The sequence below is a fragment of the Sus scrofa genome, chromosome 13, assembly GCF_000003025.6.
Source record: "Sus scrofa isolate TJ Tabasco breed Duroc chromosome 13, Sscrofa11.1, whole genome shotgun sequence".
Classification (NCBI taxonomy): Eukaryota; Metazoa; Chordata; class Mammalia; order Artiodactyla; family Suidae; genus Sus; species Sus scrofa.
Genome location: NC_010455.5, coordinates 51,505,938 through 51,522,659, shown reverse-complemented (window position 1 = coordinate 51,522,659; position 16,722 = coordinate 51,505,938). Strand labels below are relative to the sequence as shown.

Sequence of the window (16,722 nt, the reverse complement as noted above, 5' to 3'; positions counted from 1 at the left end):
ATTAGAGCTTCTAAGGAGCATGTGACACCTTGGTTAATATATTCAACCTCAATTATATTTCTCTTCAGCACCCTGTTATCTGGAACCTTTGCTGGCAATCAGAGGTGCTGTTTTTCAGCGGCCAATTTTCTAGATAATGTAGCTTATCAACACTGTGGGTAAACTTGCCAATGGAATCAGGCTGCACTGAACCACACACACGCTAATTGCATCCCTTTTTTATGCATATTTACAGACTGTCACTTCAAAGAAATCAGTGGCCCATTGAGGCACCCAGTTAGCTGGAAGAATTGCCTCTTGCAAATGAAAATTAGCAAACAAGCTAGTGATAAATATGAAATGAACAAAGTATAAAAATACTGTTTTGTTCCGAAACTTCCTTGTCATCCCAATTTATACTCCCAAACAGAAGGAGTTTTGAACAGAGGATGTGCCTTTTGTTTCAGATGAAGACAGAAAGAATTCTTCCTTAAACCCACTAACTAGGTAAAAGCCTATTAGCTTTTCCCCTCTTCTCCCACGCCACCCCCAACCCCAAAGTTCTATTCACATAAACAGGTTATTAAATCCCGTCTTAGATTTGCTTTGGAGTTTGAATAGACAAATGACATGTTAACACTTCAGAAACAATTAACCCTGGGAACTTAATTAAGTTCCTCTGACTTTAAGGAAGCACATTTCAAAATAATGTTTCTAAACTCTTCGAATTTGCTCAGGAAGAGCAGTGCTTTGCTTCTCTTAAGTATTCGTAAGTTGTACATCACAGCAGAGAGCTCTGCCTGGCTATATATGGATAAAGGTTATAGTGTCATGAGCCTGCTGTAATATGACTAACTCAGAGTGAGTATTAAAAAAAAAAAAGACAGGTACCAAAAAAATAACAATAAATTTTTAAAAAAATAAACATTTTCCAAAAGCTCCAAACACTGGCCATATATAAAACAGAAAGCTATGTCCTGGTAACTCCAAACAAACAAAAATCCTGAGATATGAACCGTGTGCTTGAAATCCTTTGCCTTGCTTTTTAGAATAACATTTTCAAGTCTTTTGCCTCTAGGACAATGTTTTTAAGGCAATATTAGGTTTGGAAAACATGTCATTTTAATATAAGCAGGTCATTTTAATACAATTTAAAATAAACCACATGCCAATTAAACTATAAATACTTTTAAAGGTCTTGTGCCAAACTGAGCCATTTAGAGTGGCAAAACTCAACAAATAAATGGCACTTAAAGTCTTAGCTTACAGCTCAGGTTCAATGATACTTTATTTGGTTTGGAGTGCCGAGCGTCATGCCTGCTGTATTTCACAGTTTCAACAGACTCCTAAATTCCCCATCACTAACATTAGATATACAATGTCCTTTGAGAGGTGTTTTTTTTTAAGAGTACAAGCAACAACATAAATATTGTTGCTAACACTGGGAAAACATTGCTCTTTCAAGAAACACATTACACCTACATGTTGCTGCTCATTTCGTATATGAGAAAACAGGGTTTTTGAGTCAATTAATGTTCATCTGTATGCCCTAATTTAGACAATTGTTTTATATCACTTTCCAAACTGACATACCATTGCGTATGTTATATGTCTGTCTCCCTGCCCAGACTGGGAACTCCTTGAAGACAGGAACCTAGTTTTACAGTAGGATGAATAAGACATAGACCCCACCATAGACTATACATGGAGGAGTCCCAGGTGTACGGGGCCGGGGGCGGGGGGTTGAGGGAAAGGCATTTGCTTATGCAACTCTCTTGCACAAGAAAGAGGAAAAGGATCCCCAAAAAAGACTGGTTTATTCTGCGCAGGGGCCTGGGAAAGAAATCACACAATCAATCGATGACACCAGAATCAGATATTAAGAGATAAGTAACACTTCAAACCAGCAGGGAAAGGACATTTCAGGCACAGTGAACCACACAAGCAAAACAGAAGGCTGGAGGGTAAACGGACCGGTCATGGGAAAATTCTTGATGGTGCTAATTCTTAGGCTGGGGGTAGGGGGGTTGGGCAAGGAGCATCCACAGGATAAACAGAGAAAAAGACTGAAATTCTACAGATGACTCTGTCACCTTTATGTTTTATATCTTTTTGCTCTGGGGAAAGCAAAATGTGGGAAAGGCTGTGTGAGCACTTCTAAAATAGAAAAACACTCATGAAGACTCACCAAAAGGCACGCTGATGAAGAAAAAAATGTGTAACAATTTTTATGTTTAAAGTTCACCTGCCATGTTATCAAATTGTGTAAGTACATATTCACCCAGCTCCTTTATAAGGCTTATGTATAATACAGAAAGACTGATTTCACAAGACAACAAGACCTTATACTGAGAAATATGTCTCAATTATATCTGAATCCAAGTAAATATTAATAAATTTCCCTGTTTGTAGAAGGAGCTAATGGAAATTTGGCTCAATCTTTTTTTTTAAGGTTCAGTTGAAGCGTAGTTGATTTACAATGTTGTGATAATTTCTGCTGTCCAGCAAAGTGATTCAGTTATACATATACATACATCCATTCTTTTTCAGATTATTTGTCTGTATAGATAATCACAGAATATTGGGTATAGTTCTCTGTGCTATACAGTAGGTCCCCATTGGCCAATGATTCCATATACCTCAGTGTGCATATGCCAATCCCAAGCCTTCACTCACTCCATCCCTCCCCCACCCCACACTCATCCCCTTTGGTAACCACAAGTTTTTTTCAATGCCTGTGAGTCTGTTTCTGTTCTGCAAATAAATTCATTTGTATCCTTTTTTTAGATTCCACATATAAGGGATATCATATGATGTTTGTCTTTTACTGTCTGACTAGCTTCACTTAGTATGATAATCTCTAGGTCCATCCATGTTGCTGCAAATGTCATTATTTCATTCTTTCTTATGGCTGAGTACAATTTTTGGTCCTCAAAATATTCAGAGAAAAAGACAGCAATCCTATCTCATGTGGCAGAGCCTTTAAAGGTTTATCTAAGCACTTAGTTTATTGAAAATAGTTTTGAATTGTAGCATTCAAAAAACCTGCTTTTGTGAATGGACAAAAAAAAAAAAACAACTAACAAAAGATAAGGAGTTACATAGTATTAAAGCTGGATGATTATTTTCAGAGAAAATTTCTCAATTGATTGATACATCCTTCACTTTTTCTTAGCTATTTTATAATAGAGAGCTCCAAGATCATAAAAGGCAAAATATAATGATAATAGTAATAACAATAATATAGGAACACTTTCAGCACACTCACTATATGTCAGGAACTGAGCCAGTGACTTTACGGACAGTATGCCATCTAATCACTAGAACATTCCTAGGAAGGAAGTATTTTCAGCTCTGTGTTTTATAAAAGAAAAAAACTGAGGTCATTTTTCTTGGACCAAGCTGTGAACAAGCCTTAACGGCAGAGCCAGGATTCCAGTCTGGGTCATACCCTTCAGAGTTTAGAATGGTAAAGACACTGCCTCTTTCTAAATAATGTTAGCTTGTTTCTCTTTTTCAACTTGAGCTTTGTTGAATTCTGTTGGGAAAAAAAAAGCTTGGGCAGGATGAAGAAGAACAAAGGAAGTGGGGGAAGGAACGAAAATAAAGAAGAAAGAGAAAGAGGATAGGGAGGAAAAGAACAGAGAAAGGGGAGGGAAGAAAAGGAGGAAAAGCCAGTGAAAGCAAGAATCTCATTTTTCTAGGTGTTCCTGTAACACCCACTACTCCCTGTTCTCCGCATTTTGTTTTTTAAATTTTAGTGTAATTGCTTTAAAACATAGTCTTAGTTTCAGGTATACAGCAAAGCGATTCAGTTATGTATATAAATATTATTTTTTCAGATTATTGTCCATTATAGGCTATTACAAGTTATTGAATACTGTTCACTGGGATATACAGTAAATCTTTGCCCATCCTCCACACTTGCTTATTATTTTTTTTTCCCCTGGTCCATCTCTCTGGTAGATTTTAAGTTCCATAAGGGCAGAACTGTATCTGTCTTGGCTGACACAGTATCCCCTAGGACTAGCATAGAACCAGCAAAGAGTGGGCACTCATTAAATAAAGAAATAAAATACAATGTAATTTCTTTCTTTTCATGGCTTGAATATTTCACTTGTCACCTCGCTTGTTTTCTTGTTCTCTATAGCCTCAAAAAAAAAAAGTATCAATGCATAAGATGACAGGGATAGTACGATTTCACTCTATTATAGAGCACATTTGTGACTGCAAATTTTCAAATTATTTAGGTCTAAATAGTGCCATTTTGCTTTTGCTATTAGGCTGAGCCTTGAAAGGATGGCCATTGGTTTCTGGTACTCTAAAGCTGTCCTAATTAGTAATTCATCTCTGACTGGACACTGGACAAACATAAATTGAAGAGCAGAATTTCTCTGGCTTCTCATGTTTTTATTTTTTTATGGCCTCACCTGTGGCATGTAGAAGTTCCCAGGCAGGGATTGAATCTGAGCAGCAGCTGCATCCTATGCCTCAGCTACAGCAACACCCAATCCTTTATCCCATTGTGCTGGCCAAGGATCAAACCCACATTTCCACAGCAACCCAAGCCACTGCACCACAGTGGGAACTCCTAACTTTTTAAAATGAAATTCCTTGTAAGACACTTGGAGGATAATGCTTTTACCCCTCTCAACACTCCATAAAGGTCAAGGATCATTTCAACCATTTTTTTTGTAACCAAAAAAATTTATACTTAGCCCAACTAAGAATGATTTTCAACAGGGGTATTGCCCCATTTTATATGATCGATTTTTTAAAAGCACAGGTTTCAAAATATAAACATTTCCTGGACATTCATATTTGTAAAGATACATATTTGCTTCATAAATAAAAAGAACCTAACAGTTAAAATGTGTCAAGGATGCACCCTTATATTGCTGAGTTGTTTATTTGGCTTATGTTCCATCAGATATCTGTTTTGTACTGAAATCTTCATTAAAAGGTTTTATTTTTTCTTTCTTTTTTTTTTTTTCTGTTCTTCTCCCTCCCCTCCCCCACCCCCACCTCCACCCCCGCTTTTCTTTCTCTTCCCAAGCCCTTTGCTTTCTGGATTAAAGCTGCAATTTTTATCTTTATTCTCAGACTCCCCTTTCACGGGTCAGAAGGAGAGTTTTTCTTTGTGTTAGAATTATTCACAGGACCCACGGAATGAAGGCTGAGCACAAAATAAACTCCAGCTCAGAAAAAAAAAAAAAAAATGTGTTGTTTGAAGAGGATGGCTTTGGAAACTTCGCGGAGCTCAGGATGAAATAAACAGAACTGGAACTAACTTGGGAGCAAGGATATTCTCCGAGCCAGCAGCCAAGCTGGTAGCCTGAGCAAAACAGAATGTCCTGAACATCTGTTTTGTTTTCATGTCAGGAACAGAGAAGAACACCTTAGTCCTCACTGATTGTTTTGCTCTGGGTCTTTGGACTTTCTCTAAACTCAAAGAAAACCTGGGAAAACTTGGAAAAAATGTGAAAATGCAATGCATTTACTTTATACTTAAAGAACCAAAGGGGAAAGAGGGGAGAGAGAGAGAAAGAAAGAGAATAAAGAGAGCAGTACCTTTGAAAGTTTTTAAAAATTAGGCAAACTAAAATTTATTCTGAATATTTTTGACACAAGTCACCCTATAATTGCCATTTCTGAAAGGTGTCTCAATTACCATAGTACCATGTGGTTGTTTAAATGCCTATACATTTGTCTTCAGAAGAGAAAAAAGCCACAACATTGTCTATTAAGTGTCAAAAAGCCTTTTCTTTAACTACAGAGGGCTTGGACAGAACTCAGGAAATACTTCAGCTGGAAAAGAAATGTTAAAAGCTACCCTTCAAACTATTGGAAAACCTATTATCAAATGTTAAAACCTTAAAAAAAAAAAATTCCTGAGTATCCCCAGCTGGATTACACATCTTTGTTTAGCAAAGGTTGATCATCATTGATAAGCAAAGACAAAATAACAATGGATGCAATCTACCTGCTTATTAGGAATCGCGACGCTTAAATTAAGAAACTCGAGATCAAGTATCTGCTTACATGTGTCTGTGTGTTCCCTCCATGCAGGAACCACAGTTACTTACAGAAAATGCCGAACGTATTTCTCTTTATCACATCTCTAAGTCATCATGTCAGCACTTTGGACGCTGCTAGCTGTCACTGTGAGTGAGAACCTAAGGAGGAGGGGGGGAATTGAACATAACTTTCCTTCAGAAGAAAAACAGTGTGGAAAAACATACATAGTGTATATGCACACGCAGACAACCTTTCACTTCTTTTTTTTCTCGGTTCAGAGGACATAATGAGAATTAATTAGCACATTCCTAAATCATTTGCCCCAATTTCCTCTCTAATGTATCTGTGTGTAGCTGAAGATTTTGTAAAGGGAGGCAGAAACCAGAAAGCTGAGGTCAGAGGGAGAAGCACAGATGTATAGATGTACATTTAAATGGATGTTCTGTTATTGTGTCTCTTTGTGATGCATAATTACAAATGATTTTAATTCAACCCCTTCACTAGGCGCTGTTTTTTTTTTCTGTTCTAAATACAGAACTTACAAGCCCCCCAAATTCAATCTCTTACAGACTTTGAAGATTTAAAAATTTCTCCAAAATGCCACATGTCAGTCAAAAAAGAAAATGATTGGCTTTTAAAATTATAATTTAAGCAGAGTGACGAGCGGGGATGTTTTCATTAAAATTTAACCCCTTTTTAAGCTCATGTGTCTGGGGCTTTGGGGAACACACTGAAAACTTGGGATTTTTTATCTACACATTCTTCTGAGGAAAAAAGACCTACAAAACAAAAAGCACAGAATCATAGCAAACGGTAGTTCATGTTAATATAAGGCCATGTCCTTCAATACACACCTCAAGATAGTATTCACTGCTCATTGCCTGGAATACATAGAAAAATCAAGTCTGTCACTTCCATCCGTCAATGTTTTGAAATCAAATCTAAGAGGTAAACTTTAAGCCATACATGTATAGGAAACTTATTTTTTTTAATGGAATCATTTGGTATCCTCTGAGGGGAGTCATTTGCTATAAAATATAACCTTTCTGTACTGTGAATAATCATTCTTGCATCAATGGTAATATTCAATTAAACATGAATGATTTTCAAAGAGTAGAATATTCGACAAAGTAACCCCTAAACATAACAATGTCATACAAAGAAACAACTGATGGTTCAAAACACTTTCTTTTCCTTTAGGCCAGCATTAAAAAGTGTTACCTCTTGGCATTTATAGAAATCTATACATGTGATAAAATTTTATAAAACTGTGCAAAACAATAGTGCACATCAAAAAAACAAAACAAAATCACAGAAGGTCCATAGTCTAGTTAACAGTTTTGTGAAAGGTAGTTTCTCACTTTTGAAATGTACTATAGTACATTAACTGTAGTTAACATAAAATGTTACCATTAAGGGAAGCTGAGTTAAGGGTATGTGGTACCTTTCTGCTGCTTTTACAACTCCTTACACATGCACAATTATTTCAAAAGAAAAAGAAAAAAATTTACCTCTATATAAGTTTTATAAGTCTGAATTTCCAGACATTATGTTGGAGTTTCACAATGCAAGGAATCAAACAGATTCTTACTAAAATTTAAATCTACAACTTTTCAAAGAAATTTCTGAAAAGTTCAGAAATACATCCTTCAATTGACTCTGATTAGAGGCAGGTCTGATTATGTCTTCTTATCTTTCAAGTCCTATCAAGAGCTTGTCTCTAACTTTCTCTGATCACCTCATATTTTTAATTTTTTTTATTATAGTTGATTTGTTGTGTCAATTTCTGCTATACAGGAAGGACCCAGTCATACATACATACACATTATTTTTCTCATATCATCTTCTATCATGTCCTAGCACAAGACATTAGAAAGAGTTCCCTGGGCTATACAGTAGAACCTCATTCTTTGCCCCCAACTCTATACCTCCCCAGGCAGAAATGTTGTCTCCCTCCACAGTGGAGTGTAGTGGTTAAGAGCCTGTATTCAGGCTCCTCCTCTGACACTACCTGCCCAACCTTAGCCAGGTTGCTTAACCTCTCAAAGCCTCAGTTTGCTAATCTGTAAAAGGGGGATAATAATAATCACTACTGCATCGAGTTGTGAGGGTTTAGTGAAGCAATGGGTGCAAAGAGCATGACATGTAGAAAGCACTGGATCGAGGTCAGCTGTGACCCAGGGTAATACTTCCTATATGCTTCTATTAACAGAAATGAGTGAAAGATGAGGAGGAGGAAGAAGCCAGAACCACACAGAGCTGGCTTTAAATGTTGGCCCCTCCTCTTATTAACTACATGATCTACCCTTCCTCCAAGTCACAGCCTCCTTGTCTGTAAAAGAAAACAATGTTGCAGTGCCCACAGTAAGCATTCAGCACCAGGCTTTTTCTTAGTGGTCTGTCTACCAGGTTATAAATATTTGTTCTAACTCTGCTTTGCTGCATTATGAGACCCTGACAGGCAAAAATTAGGTAATGGTCCAGCTTTCTGTCTCCTGCCCAAGGTCAGCAGGAAGGAGATGCTCCATAGATATTTGTTAAATTGCCTAACGGTTGAAAAATTCAACTTCATTTGAACCATATCACAGAGGATGCCAAGAGTGAAAAAGACATTTACAGAATCATTCTGGTTGCCAAAAATTTTTTACTTTTCACAATTATCTACTTTCAAGTTTTCAGAAACTGAATGTGCAAAGGTAACTCGAGGAGAGGTGTAAATTCTGAGTTCCAAAACACAGGAGGCATTTGCCAGCAATCCTTGTGACGAAGACCCAAGCACTAGAATAACTTAGCAGGTGCAAGTCATGCCTATGGAGGACACCACAAATCAATGGTAAGGACTTACCTGTCATTACCAACATATTCTAATGTCCTGTTGGTTAAATAATACCCTTGAAAATTTAAGAAACACTCACAGTAATGGCCTGGGATGCTAGAGTTCTCTGTAAAAATGTTTAATCCTATGTTCTGACCTCCTGATCACAAAGGGGTCTCACCATAATCCTCAAGTCATGTAGGGGACCGGAAAATCATCTTTAGGAAATAGTAGGTTTTCAGTCTTAGGTACTTATTGACTGTGACTTGAGAAACCCTCCTACAGATAAATCGAATACCACAATAATTTGATATATTTGCTCCAAAACAAAGCCATTAGCATTTTATTAGAAGAAATATTTCATCCCTCTCCCTCTCTCTATTTAAACACGCCACAGATGTAGCACTCTGTGTGGGTTGTTAGAAAGTCAAAGAATGTAATTTCTTGATGAATTGCCATACACAGGATCCAAGTTATGCACCATTTGGGTAGTTAACCCCACCACCACCACCTCCTATGAGCAGTCCTGCTAAATCTTCCAAATAAGCAGATTTCTGATAAATCACTGGGAGCTGTTTTAAACAGATCAGGCTTTAAGTTATTCCTTGGGATAGATCATGTCATTTTCATAGGGCAGGAACTACAGGAGAGAAATTCCATAGTAAACTTGTGCTGCGGTACATTCGTTTCCCTTGCAGGCTTCAGGGAGTCTCAATCAATATTTCTTATCTTATTTTTAAATATCTTGTGGTCTCAGAAATGGTTAGTGATTCAGAAATTACATCAAGAGTCTAAAGATAGATTGCAATAAATGCAGCAGTTCTATAACAGGAAAAGAAAATGCCTGTTGGTTTGAAGACTATTGGGAATCAAAGAGCTATTCTTAGTTGGGCTGGTTTGAGTTGATTCCTCCAAAAGCAAGTTACCTCCTCTTCTCCACCATCCATCTACTTAACTGGGTGCAGGAATATAAATCACAAGATAACTGGATATTAGTATAGTGCTGAATTCTAAGCTATGAATACCTTTTTACAGACTTTCCCCTTTCCTCCATCACAGGAGGAGAAAAAGTTTTGGGGACACAGTTTCCATATTGGTTTTTTTCACCAGTGGAGTCACTGATTGGCTCAAGACAAGAGGACTGACAGCAGTAAAGGCAGAAGGAAAGGATCAGCTGTCAGGTCTATCTGTGGGTGCTCTTTTGTGCCACCCTAGCTCAAAGAGTTACTATTCCACATTCTTATTAGGCAACCTCTGCATGAAAATGCTTTGCATGAGACCCTATATACCTCAATTATGCCCCCTTTTTTTCCAGTATAAGCATAACAATAAAAAGCATCTTATTTCAAACAGCATTTAGTCAGCCACCATATACATGGCAAGTAATTGGCCCCTCTCTCCTTCATGGCCAGTTCAGACCCTTAGATATCGCCTCCAATTCTCTGAAAATTTATCTTCCTTAGCACTGGAGGTGTTTCCCTAAACATGAATTTATTTGAGATTCATTCAGACAACCCTCCCTTCTTTAGTTCAAAACATGTGGGGGGGAATATAAGAATTCTGGAACAGATGACAGTCAATTAATCATGACTTTCCAGTAAAGAAAAAACACCCATCAGTACCCTCTTCTTGAATCTCACATCTTTGTAATTCAAGGTCAACATATGTTCACTTAAAATTTTTAAAATTTACATTTATTTTCAATATTCTTTTTAGTTTCTATTATCTAAATGTCCCATAGTAAGCACACACCATTTTGGCAAATACGAATGTTCTTTAAAATGCACCTGATAAAACTTTATATACATATAAATACCATCTTGAAAATACTGTAAGGAAGTCCCCCTGAAGCGGGTGCCAGGTTTTGTTTGCTTGGTTGCTGTGGTTATTGTTTTTTAGTCTTGCTTTTGCTTTACAAGTTTCCCTCACCATCCCAGCTTCCCTTATTATTAGACGACAATCCATTCAATAACTGACTACTGAAAAATGTTTTACTGAATATATAAAATGAGAATGAAGGGGTGGGGGGAAGGAAAAAACATGAGCAAAAATGTCCTCTAAGTTTTCCTACACATATCCTATAATTTTCCAGTTGGCTTAACCACTCAACATATTTAAATAACCAACCAACATATTTATTTAACATTCGGCAGATGGACATGATAGAAACATCATGATTTTCAGATGTACTTTTATAACTGCAGGGTTTTCCTCATGCCAGGATCACAACAGGTTCTTAAGGTAAAGCTGCCCCTACCTGCTGTTTCTTCGATGTTAGAGCAACTCTCAACCTCAACGTGTCCACTCTGGTTAATTTAAATCCCTGACATTACAGTAGAAATCAAATCATTCTCTTCCATCTATTTTTTTTACCCACAGCATAAAAGAGACTATTTTACATGTTAATAGTAATCTGATGTGGTTGTATAAATCTGATATAAATATGATACTCTGTTTGGAAATGATGCTAATTTAGTTTAAAATGGAGATTACATTTCAACTTGTAAAAGAGCAGGATGGAATATTAGCATTCATGGCTGTTATATAATTTCCCTTTACACTACACAAGTGTTACTCAAAATCTTTTCTGAGCCTCTTTGTCCAAAGATTTCCCATTCTTCCTATAAGAAAAAGGACTTCTCTATGTAACTCTAAGTTAAACAGGTGGTACAGACCCTTGAAAAAAGATTAACAACAACATTATAAATGCATTTTTGAAGAAACATTTAAAGTTACAGTGTAATAAACCGAACAGAATGTCATAAGAATGTCAAACTGGGCACAGTAAAAATAAATGTTATTCCCAAGGAAAATAAAAAGTCTGCATATTTATGTAACATTCAGCAGATGGACGTGATATTAATATAGGGTTTTCAGTTGTACTTTTATAGCTACTAGATTTCCTTGCCTAACTTGGCAACCCGAGGCACCATTTGAGTTTTGGATTTGGACAATACTGCAACAGATGTCCAGACCAATAAAATAAATTCCTTAAGGGCTCTGCTTAATTTGTGTAATTGATCAATTTTGGTTACATAGGCCTCAGCTCACCAGCATGTAACTGCCTTCCACAAAAGCTTTGCAGTGGGGATTTCATTCCATATGTTACAAGGGTTTATGGACTCTCTTGGACAAAGCTGCAAATAGAACAGGGCCTGTGGTGACACCTGTTGGCAACAGGCGGTGAGAGGTGAAAAACCACCACCAACATGATGGATGGTTCGGGGGCCCTTTAGCTCATCCTCAGCAACTGTTGACATTTTGGACCCATTCTTTGTCATAGGGGCTGACCTGTGCATTGCAGGGTGCTTAACAGCATCCTTGGCCTTTTCCACCCGATGACCCAAAAATGTCTCCAGGCAATGCCAAATGTCCCCAGGGTGATATCACCCCAGGTAAGACTTGTGACAGTAGAGTGGATGCTTCTGGAACGGTGTAAGAAGTCTCACATCATTTGATAAAACAAAACAACACACTTTTTTACCCCCCTTGCCTTGAAGTTTTTCAATTTAATCACAGTTTTACAGACAACTCACAAAAACTTGGGCCTCCTAGAAGGTAACCATATTACTGTTTCATCACCGCACTCAGGCGGGTGGTAATTAAGACATGGATTTTTGAAACCCAACTCGAAATGTTCATCACTCACCTATTAAACTTGCCAGAGTTGCTATGTTAATTATCTGCCCGTATCCCTGATTTCGCATAATACGGCCTGCAGCCTGTGACAGAAATTAAAGGAAAGACCAGTGACCTCCTTTGTGATTGTGCTAATAACTACATGATAATAAATTAGTTTTCAATTTTCAGAAGACTTCACATGGTAAAAAAAAAAAAAAAATGGAGCAAGTACGAAACACAAACTTGATAGAAGATAGCGGATCAGCACCAACCTTGACTCTTCTTTTGAAATTAGTTTCCAGTGAAAGTAAACAGGGAATGTAAGCAAATTGCAAGATGGTTTTACCTGGCCGGGGACCTTCTAGAATATGATAATAAAGAGATGGGGTTGGTTTGTATTTTACACTGGATAGTACAGCAGTAAGAGCCTACTCCTCTGACGTTTTCAGAGGTAGAGAAAATGTGGACACAAACTCACCATATTCACGCTCACACAAAAGATTTCTGAAGGCAGGCGTAATGACTTGAAGGATTCATACTAATATTGGAGTAAAAACATGCAAAGAAGAATGACCGATTTAACAGTAAAAATGTACCATGACTTCTTGGCATGTTTTCTGTCTTTCTTACATCTGTTCTTGCCCCTAACGGCTTTCTTCCTTTGGCTGACAAAACACAAATAAGAATGTACAGGAAGCAGGACCCCACTCTGATGTACAATAAGATTTAGCTAATTAGAAGAATCCTCCAGCTCATTATGCTAGGCAGTAGGAAGTCAGAAACTACATGAAAGCGTGACACTTGCTAAGCCCTAAGACGGTGTCAGAACTGAACTGGCATCACTTTCTTCTGTTTCTTCATAGACTTGGTTGGATTGCACTTTCAGTCCTTTAAAGTCAGTTTTGACTTTCAAAGGGAAGGATCCCTTGAACACTGCACCATCTTCTGGCCAAACTCTGAATTACAAGTCTTTAATTAAAGCGTAAAGTCCCAATTTTCCAAGAATGTCTGCTAGATGGGTACTGGGTATATTTTCTTATTCCCCTTTTAAGACAGCACAAGAGATCGATGAGAAACATGAAACCTTTCCCTTCTAATTAAATGAAAAGGCAGCGGAAGTCTGTTTTAAGAGAGCTTTGCGATTCACAATCTTAAACTTTGGATCCCACAAATATCCATGGAAAGGCCTGTATAAGTTTGGCATTCAGAATACGCTGACTGGGGCCCAAAGAGATACACAACATGCTTCCCGCCCTCTGAAAGCTCACAAACTACCCATACAATGAAGATCTAAAATGGGTGAACACTAAAGGAACCAGGCATTTAGGGAAGTAGGAATCGGTGGCTGGGGGTGGGTGGTGGGGTCTAAAGATACATTTTGGGTAAAAAAGATTTACTGTAGACAGTGGGCCTTGAATCATGATGAAAAATGATGTGGCAGCAAATTATGCTTAAAATAGACACTGTGCTAGTCGTTCCCAATATTACCTTCACGAATCTTCAAAACACCCCATCTTGCTGCCGAGCATCCCAGCCGTGGAGTGGGAGAGGTTAAGACTGAAACCCAGGCCAGCCGGGTCCCACAGCCCACGCTGGAAATCAACCGTGATAAGGATGAGATTCCCAGAAAGGATGACAGAGCAGTTCCCGGAGGAATGAGAGGAGTTTAGCAAAAGGGCAGAGGCAGGAATGGGCAGCGGCAGCTCTGAAATGTCCCCTCTGGAAGGGACCAAAGCCACAAATTGTTTGGAGGGGCAAGGCTGGCTCCGGGTCTTACCTGTTTGAACCTGTGTACTCAGAGGACGCGTCCAGATCCCACCTAGAGAATGAAAGAGCCGCGGGGGATTATGGGAAGGGCTCACCTCCAGGACATCCACAGCTGCTGCCCCTGAATACATGGGCTCCAAGTTCGAAGAGCAAGGAAACCAGTGGCAGCGGCGGAGGTGGGGAGGTGTTGAAGAACTAACTGGTTCAGAGGGTGATCAGAAGAAAGTGGCTTGGAAAAGAAAGTTGGAGACAGATGTGTTCAGAAAGCTCACTAGAATATGGGGGTTCCAAAGGAATACAGAGACAGCAGCAGGTTCATTCACTCATGTAATCATTCATTTATTCACCAAAAGTATTGAGTTCCAGGGCCAAGTATCCTGAGGGGTGGGGAAGTGGCAGTAAGAGCAAATGAGGATTCTGCTGGTCGGGGAGACCTGTGCAACTCTGAAGCAAAAGGAAGTCAGTCTAGAGTACCAGAAGATGCTAGGGAAATAAGGCACAACTGAAGTAAAGTTAAGGTGGAGGGAGGAGGTGCAAATGGGCAGAGGTTGAGGGAGCCATTCTCCCAAAAGTTTCCTTTCACAGGGATGTAAATAATTCAATCATAACCTAAGAGAGAAGTTACAAACTTATATTTGAAGCAGGTGGTAAAAGCACTGGTGGTATGGGCCAGGTGAAATTACTGGGGAAAGGCGGATGGGGGCAACCCAGAGACAGCGTGCCCCATCTACAGGGGGCAGCTGAGCCTCAGCTCAGGCTGCTGCCATGCCAAAACAAGAACCCAGAATTGCCAGATGCTCTGATATTTCAAGACAAGCTAAAAAAGATGGGTTTCTATATGCAGTCTCTCAGTGTGTATGTTGTTAGAAATTTTAAAGAACTCTAAAACATGATGCGGGCCAAACAAAACACATCTGTAGTGCAGATGGGGCCTGCAGGTTGCCAGTTTTGGACCTCTCTGCTGGCTTAGGAGAAAGATGTTAGTGTGGTCCCCAGGCCCAGTCACGGCTCTGAGCACCTGACTCATAGTTTCATTCACCAGCTAAGGGGACCCAACTGGAGGACCTGCCAGTATCGCAACCACAACGTGCCCAAAGCCACGTTTCTTTTCTTTCCCCTAACTTCCTCTGTCTGCTCTGTGTGTGTGTCCTGGATGCCAGCGCCAGTGCCAAAGCCCTCACCTTTGGAATGGCCTTCCCTTCTTCCATTCCTCAACCTTCTAGAAGCCACATCCCAAAGTCATGTCCTCTGCAGAGACTTGACACCCATTCCTCTTTCTGACCTATCTCCATTGTAATCAGCCCTCATTGACACTCCAATGACTTCCAATCTAAAATTTCCCACTTCTACTCACTCCCTATTCCTCTCATGTTGCAGAAGTCACTGGGTGCATCTCTCTAAAATACAGTTCTATTTTGCCACCAACTTCAGCCTCAGCCCAGAAACTTGCCATGGCTTTCCTCCCCACTTATTACAATAAGTGAAAGCAACTTCATCTGATCTGCATCCATCACTCTCTGCGATCAAGCATTACGGAACCTTCACAATAGCCCAACTTTTCCTTCCAACCATAGTGACTTTCCAAACTGTACATATCCTAAGCTTTTACCACTGAGAACAAAACAACTTCCCAAATGCAGCCTAACTTTTCATTTCCATAGACTCAGTGTCAGGATTATTGACATTTGGGACCACATAATTCTCTTTTTTCGGGGGGGGGGATGGGCTGTCCTGCCTCTCATAGGACATTTAGGAGTGTTTCTGGGCTCTAAGGACTAAGCACACGCACCCACCCCACCTAAGGAGGGTGTGACAGGAACAATTGAGCCCTCATAATGTTTCCCTAGAAATAACCTTCAAAGTAACTTTCACACTCCAGTTCTTCCCCAGGAGGTAGCAGAAAAGTCTGCTCAGAAATAGCCAAAGTGGCAGAGGGAGGTTGGCCACTGATGAGAGGTTGCTGTGTAAGAATGAGAAAGAGCGCTTGTCTTGTTCATCTCTTGTCAGAGAAAAGAACACTGCCCCCTGGGGTGGTATGGCCTCCATGACACCCCTGCCAGGGAAAATTCCCTTGCTTTGGGCTCTCAAAGCACAGATTTGATAATAATGGTTTGTTTAGTGTTGGTGTCTCCTCTGGGCAGTTCAATCCTTGAGGGCACAGACCCGTGTGTCATCCCCCAGCTGTATCCCCAGCCACCAGCATAGTGCCTGTCGCAGAGCGGTCAGTGACTTACTATTCTGGCAAAGGATAATAAACCTTACAATAGCAGATTTTGCCCTCATCTAATTCCAGCAAATCCCAATTCTCCTTTTCCTTTCAGACTCAGATCACAATAAATGATCTCCATGACTAATACTAACGGACCACGTCTCTTTTCCTATAAATCCACCCAGCATCTCCCAGTGCTTGTTACTCATGGTTTTCCATAGAGCAGACCTTTACCACCAATGAAATTCAAGATCTTCAAGAAAGTCTGTATCTTTGAGTTTTTATTTTGGCCTTTAACAATACATCTACAGGG

At 39.3% G+C, this 16,722-nt stretch overlaps 1 long non-coding RNA gene across 1 annotated transcript; it reads right to left on the bottom strand.

The window, feature by feature from the left end:
- Positions 5,036 to 15,931, bottom strand: LOC110256268. Its single transcript, XR_002337628.1, has 3 exons — positions 14,211 to 15,931; positions 12,462 to 12,534; positions 5,036 to 6,155 (listed from the first exon to the last, which is right to left on the bottom strand). It is a non-coding gene; the product is annotated as an uncharacterized LOC110256268 (long non-coding RNA).